Source organism: Arvicola amphibius, chromosome 8, assembly GCF_903992535.2.
Source record: "Arvicola amphibius chromosome 8, mArvAmp1.2, whole genome shotgun sequence".
Classification (NCBI taxonomy): domain Eukaryota; kingdom Metazoa; phylum Chordata; class Mammalia; order Rodentia; family Cricetidae; genus Arvicola; species Arvicola amphibius.
This window is the reverse complement of record NC_052054.1, coordinates 15320934-15328378: the sequence shown is the minus strand read 5'-3', so window position 1 is coordinate 15328378 and position 7445 is coordinate 15320934.

Below are 7445 nucleotides of genomic sequence, written 5' to 3'. Positions count from 1 at the left end.
CGAGAGAGCAGTGGCGGCAAGAGCCCCTCCGCCCCCCCAGCCGCTCCCCTCCCCCCCCGCCCGCCTCCGCCTCCTGCTGCTCTGCCGCCGCCGCCGCCACCACCGCCGCCGCCTGCAGCTCGGCGCTGCGGCTCCCACCCAGCCTCGGCTCGCGGCTCCAGCCAAAGTTCTGCAAGCCATGTGCAGCCGAGGCGAGGAAACTTCTCCGCAGCGGTCGGCCCGGAGGCTGGCCGCCTGACCCCCTTGTTTACAGAGTGTTTAGGTAGGACCAGTTCTGCGGATGCAGATGGTCAAATTCGGGGTGCAGAACGAGATGCATGCCCGTCCTCCTGTCAAGAGATGCTTGACATCTTTGTGGCTCTGCCGTTCTACCCGGGCTGCTCCGTGTTAGCCTTTCATCCTAAGATGTGAAGTTGAGTGGGCCGCTGTCAGTCACCGGTGGTGTTGCCACCGTTGGTGGCTGAAAGGCATACTGAAGTAGATGTCGCTTTGTGTCCTGTGCAGCGAGGTCGAGGTGCTTACATAGGCAACTGTGGGCTAAGATGTTTTTAGGATTGAATGGGATGAGTTGCTTATTCCCTTATGTTGAGCTGAAGTTTATGGCGCTTTGCGGTGGGTGTGTGTGTCTTTGCATGGGATACCACTGTGGCTGATTTTTGGCCTCCGAGGATCTGGTAGATTGGGTTCATAGTTGCCGTCCTGTTATATGGAACAGGGAGATCCTGAAGCATGGTTACATGGTGTGGGAGTTGGAATTCCCTGATAAGCATTCGTAAGGTTTTCAGGTTCACGTCTTAGGTTCCTGTTTTGCTAGTTCTGTGTAGGAAGTACAGTTTTATCCCCTTTGAAGGCTCGAGTTATTGGTCTATTTTATATATCTTAGATTTTAAGGTTGGGTCATAAGTAAATGGAGGCAGCAGTGTCCAGGTTACAGAAGGTCTTAGAGCTCAGTAACCTGTAAGGACCTTGATGCCGAACTCATTTGGTTTTTACCGAGGCAGACCCCTAGCACAATGCCTGGCACATTGGCAGTGTTTATCCTGGAAGTCTTGAGTTTGATTTAGCAATCTGGTTGTATATACAACTACTGATGACTAATTTCTTCTTTGAAGACAAGCATCTGTGTAACTGGTGTGACCCCAGAGTGAATAATAGACTCAGTGGATACCTGCCTTGAACTTTCTAGACTTTGATCAACCAGAGGAAAGACTTGTAGAGTGCTTAAACGCTTGCCTCCACAAACAAATTCTGACCCTGACCTGAGTGCTCTAGGGCGGCACTCTGAGGGCCACAGCTTGACTGGTTCATTGGAGTGGCTGGCCTATTTCCTCTTAGTAAGAGACTGAAATGAATCTGATTTGTTGTGTAGAGAGTCATGATTAAGATCTTTTTTTTAAAATTTATTTATTATGTATATAGTGTTCTGGGCACCAGATCTTATTGTAGATGGGTGTGAGCCATCATGTGGTTGCTGGGAATTGAACTCAGGACCTCCGGAACAGCAGTCGGTTCTCTTAACCTCTGAGCCATCTCCCCAGCCCCCCATGATTAAGATCTTTAAATCTTAGATTGTGCTTGTGGAGTTCTCTGTGAAGGTGGACTGATTAAGGAACATCTTGGTGTTTGCTGAGACAGTCTCAAAAGTTGTGCATTTTTTGGCTAGCCTGGACCTTGCTACAGTCTTCCTCTTCCTAAACAGTGCTAGGATTATAGGGGTGCACCACATATCACCATCCATGAAGACCTTGTGTAGTTTTAACAGTATCCTTCCTAAGGCATGTGCTGAGGGCATGCATCCTCACACTTGAGCTGCTGCTACGAATGTGCTGTCTAGAGCACCCTTGTCTCCTCAGAGCCTGGCTGCTTGGCTGCGAGTTCTCACTTCTGCCAAGGGAGCAGCTTACTTTGTATTTCAGTCCCTGTCATGGGTTGGTAGGTTGACTAAGAGGCTGTGTGGGCTCTCCTTTCTCCCAGTTTGTCTAAGGATGCCTTTGTATGGAAGGGCTAGGGAACCATTGGCCCATCACACCTCTGGTTGACAGAAAAGCCACACCTTCTCTATGTTGAATAATAAGTCGTCAGTTTTACTACCAATTGTTTTTGTATTTTGAAAATCTAGCAAATTGGGAGTTCAAAGAAAACAGTGCTATAACAATCTGAGTGGATTCATCCCAAAAAGATGAGTAAATGCCCTGTGAAGCCTTGTATTGATGAGAGATTTGGTTTGTCTTCTGTTGAGGGACTTTCACAAAAGTAGGCATTTCTTGTATGTTTTGAAGAAGATAGTTCCAGTGTGACATCGACAGCGAACAAAAAAAAAAAAAATTACAGCAGTTCTGAAGTTACCTTTAACCCCCAGTTTCCATGAAAGTTTTGTATGTGCTCAGGTTGAATGGAATTTTCTTTAAACCTTTGCGAGAAAGTTAGCAGAAAGATCTTGGTCATAGATGTGATCAGAATCCAATGCTGTCTTTGGCTCGATTTTATGAAGGATGTCCTGTTGAGTAATTTAACTTAAATTAGGACAATGGTGTGCTTTTATATGGATTTCAGAGTGTGTATGTGGTATACCATGGCCTCTGGTGTTCTAAGACAGGGTCTTCTGTGTAGCTCTGAATGGCCGGGAACTCATTATATAGGCCATACTGGCCTTGAACTCACAGATCCATCTGCCTTCCTGAGTGCTAGGATTACAAGGCATGTGACAGCATGCCTGCCTTATACCCTCTTTATATAATGAGCTTAACATAGAAGTAAGAAAAGATGCATTTTAGCCAAGTGTGGCACATCCCTGTAATCTCAGCTAATCAGACGGTTGAGGCAGCAGGATTGCTGTGAGTTTGAGGCCAGTCAGTTACAGAGTGAGACCCAATCTTAAAACAAAAACCTGACAGACCCCACAAACAAAGCAGGTGAAAAACCAATTTATTTCGAAGACTGTCATATTTATTTTATTGGCTATATTATAGGAGTTTTAAGAAATACTGGTTCATGCCTGGCGGTGGTGGCGCACACCTTTAATCCCAGCACTCGGGAGGCAGAGGCAGGTGAATCTCTGTGAGTTCGAGACCAGCCTGGTCTACAAGAGCTAGCTCCAGGACAGGCTCTAAAAGCTGCAGAGAAACCCTGTCTCGAAAAACCAAAAAAAAAAAAAAAAAAAAAAGAAAAAGAAAAAAAGAAAAGAAATACTGGTTCATGGTTGGTTGTTACAGGTCACAGTCCCCAGAGATGAATTCCTTATGCTTCAGTGAGTTGCTGTGGTCAAGGACATGTAAATCTGTGAGAATTCACTGCGGTGCTGATGAATGCCTTCTAAAATACTGTGTGTATAGGCTTGAGGGTGTGTGCTGTATGTAGCCCAAGTGTGGAGGTCAGAGGAATACTTTGGGTCCATCCACATTTACATGGGTTCTAGGTATCAAACTCAGGTCATTAGATTTGCACAGCAGACTCTGACCTGCTGAGCCACATTTTAAATTGTGTGTGTGGTAGAGCTGGGAACTGAATCGTCCTTTACAAGAGCAGTTTGTGCTCTTAACCTCTGAGCCATCTTCCTAGCCTTTTTACTTTTTTAAGAAAGATCTCTTGTGCTCAAGCTGGCCGTGTTCCCTGGAATTTTGGATTCTTTTGCCTTTATTTTCCCAGTGCCAGAATTAAAGGTGTATGTATCTGTGAAATTGATTGGGCTGTTTTACATTTATTTCATAATGCCAACCAAAATTGGGACCACAGTATGAGGAAACACTGAATTTTTTTTCCTGCTATAATCAACCCCAACATTAAGACAGTAAGGCATGTGGGTTACAGGTATCAGGGAGTAGTGGAACTGAGGCTGGGCCAGGGTCATCCAGAAATGCCAGTCAAGTTCCTGTAGCTACTGGATCTGCTTCCAAGGTGGTTCACTGTTTTGCCAGTAGTGTTGGTTGCAGCCCCCAGTTCTTTGTTGGATTGCTAAGTGTCCTTATGCCTGGCATGGATGGCTTCCCCAGAGCCTCCACACACGGTCATGTGTGCTTCCTCCTAGTGGCAGTGCACAGCACAGGTCTAGGCTGACAGGAGGGAAGAAGCTGTTCCTCCTACTCAGTCCACCGCCGAGGAGGCTGTAGCTGGCTCAGATCTGTAGCTAGCTCAGTTTAGTGTTTTTCCAGTTCCTAGACGAATTAGGATGGAATCAGAAACCTTGGTAGAGTCAATCTGAGTAGTTCGTTGATGAAGTCAGTTTTTCTTTTCTGGTAAGAGCATCTGGTTTCTCTACTCCGCCTTAACTGTGTGAAAGGAGGCTCAAGGAAGGTAAGGGGTTTCAACCTAAGGCCTGACAGTGTTTGAGAAGTAAAATTTTCTCTGAGCTTTATCATGAATAATCTGTTTGCTGTGAGAAAATTGGTAATTGCTTTTTTATCTTTCTTAAAGAAGTTATAGTGTAGATATGTTGTCTAGTCTCCCAATTTGCAGACCTGTGATAATGTTGTTTAGCTTTGTGTGTTTATATAACCTCTGCATAAATAACACATAGTTATTTACGTGTACGTGTGTGTACGTGTGTGTGTTTGCATGAGTTTATATGTACCGCATGGATGTCTGGTGCTTCTGTAAAAAGAGGGCATTGGATTGGGTGCTGGAAACTTGTACCACTGAGCCATCTCTCCCATCCCTGTAGATATTAAAGACTTTATTTTTAATTATGTATATATGTGTACGTTTTAGGTACTTTCCTGTGACTGTGATAAATACTATGACCAGAACCAGCTTAAGAAAGGAAGTTTATTTTGGTGTGTGGCTTCAGGGGTAGAGTCAGTAGTCCACGATGACAGGAGAGGCTTAGCGGCAGCAGGAGGAGAACTGGAAGCTGAGAGGTTGCATTTCAGCCACACACTGAAGCAGAGAAAGCAAGCTGAAGGGGAGGGGATGCTGCAAACTCAACACCTGCCCTTGCCATGTGCTTCTGCTTCATCTAGCAAGACTCCTACCCTGAAGGATTCTAAACTTGCCCAAACAGCACTACCAGTGTGCCCAGCTGATGAATTGCATCATGGGGGAACACCACCATAGTATGTGTGTTTGACTGTGTACACATGTGCAGGTGCCTTCAGTCCAGAAGAGGATGAAGTATGAAGAAAACTACAGTATTTTATGCTGTGAAATTATTTATTGGAATCGGGAATTGCATCTAGTGCCTTTTTGTGTGTGCTAGGCAAGTGTTTGCTACTGAAGTAAGCCCCTGGTCCTTTTACTTTTTATTTTGAGATGGGGTCTTGCTAAGTTACTCTTGTTGACACTTGGCACTACCCTAGTCTCAGGTAGCTGAGATTCCATTACATGATTTAGGTTACCATCCCAGCTTGCTGTGAAATTTTTATGGAAACACTTTTTTTTTTTTTTTTTTGAGACAATGTCTCATCATTTAATTCCTGGCTGTCTCTGCTTCCTATGTGCTGTGATTAAAGGAGTGGACCATGCCCATTGAGAACTCTTAAGACTATTCTAAATAATAGATAGGACACCATAGATTATTTTAGACTTGCACTATTGCAGGTGGAAGATGACAAACTTTTCTCTTAAAACATTTGCTTAACCTTTTTTTCTCTATTACAATGAGATGGTCTCACTTGGTAGCCTGTTCTGGCCTGGGACTTCCTGTATGATCCTATCCTTGTTCTAGAGTATTGGGATTACTGTTATGGACTGCCTTACCTTGCAACCTTTGTGGTTCCTGTTCCTATTTAATAGTCTGTTTGTGGTCTGGTTCAGGTTGTCTGAGCTGGTATTGATTGCCAGAGGTGACCTTGAACTTTGAAAATACTGATCTCTGCTTCCACCGCCCTAGCGCTTGAATTAGAGGTGTGCACCAGCACCACTCCCTGTTTATGGAGTGCGGGAGAGCTAGCCCAGGCCTTCCTCTGTGCTAGACAAACACTCCACTTACCAGTGGAGAGAAGTCTCCACTCCTACACGTTGGTTTATTTTATATGTATTTTATTTTTTAACCTTTACCTCACTGTAAGCTCGAGTGAGTTCTGAACTGGTGCTTATCTACTTTTGTAGTTGAAGGATTAAAGCTTGGGGGGGGAGGGCTAAGATTATTTTTCTTACTAGCACTAAGTGGAGAAGTGATTGTAGAAAACATCTAGGTGTGTGTGTGTGTGTGTGTGTGTGTGTGTGTGTGTGTGTATGTGTGTGTAAACGATTAGCCCTGTACTAAAGGTGCAGTGGGGAGGATACAATGAGAGAATGTAGCATACAGTTGTTTGTACTCTACACATGCGCTGTGGTAGACTAGGTGAAGTTGGTATGGAAACTAACTCTTGAGTTTTGAGAGGAAGTGTACAAAAAGTAGTTTTAGTTGGATGATACCTACCTTGAATTGTTTTCCTTTATTGGTGATAAGTTGCCATAAGTTACTTGTTATTCTAGATTGCTTATTTCTTTAGATCTGTGTGGTCCGGTCTAGTAGCTAAGTCACACCTGGTACAGGTGACAGCAGCACACCCACCAGAGAACATTTCTACCTCAGCAGAATTCCGCTTTTGGATGGTGCTGCTGTGAGGCTTACCTGTTTTCATGTTATGTGTTGAGTTGGGAATAGAACAAAGGACCTGTTGTGGGAGGAGTCGTGGTTGGTGTGTATGAACAGTGGAGGCAGTATTTTACATCGCGGTTAAGAGGATAGGCTTTGGGGTTGGGGAGATGACTCAGTGGGTAAAGTGCTGTGCAAGCATGAGGGCTTGGGGAACCCCAACACTACCTAGAAGTTGTAAGCTGCATTACTGGTGCATCACTGGCTGGCCGGCCACTCTAGCCTAAATAACGTAACACTCTCAAAAAGGCAGAGGGTTGGTCAGATGGTTCAGCAGGTAAAGGTGCTTGCTGAGCAAGCCTACTGAGCTGAGTTCAATTCCTGGAGCCCGTGTAAAAGTAGAAGAAGATAACTGGCCCCACAGAGTTGTCTCTGATGTCCTGTACATGTATGCTGTTGCAAGGCACGCACACACACAGTAGAAAGGTGGTGATGACTCCTAACCTCTGGCTTCAAGTACATAGAAACACAGGAAGGAAAGGCTTTGCAGTTGGATCTGGTCTGAAATTGTGCTACATCTAGCATACCGTTTGATCTCTTAACCTCCATTTTTACTCCCAACAGGGATAAATTTATTAGGGTTGTGTAATGTAGGGGGTGCTTATCTAGCATTGTATCTCAGTAAATGATGGTGTTCATTAATATATTAATGAAGTAGATAACTTCTATGTAAATAACTTAAATATATACATACAATAAAGCTGATTTTTCTTTCCATGTGCAGTCCTGTTAATGTCGACACTGTACATGCATAATAACTGTAGGACTCAGGACAGGTGTCTCCCATCCAGTCTCTGTCGGTCTCTGTGGCTGTGCTGTAGTTTTACATTTCCCAGTACTTTATGTAAATAGAATTATGAAGATTTATAGC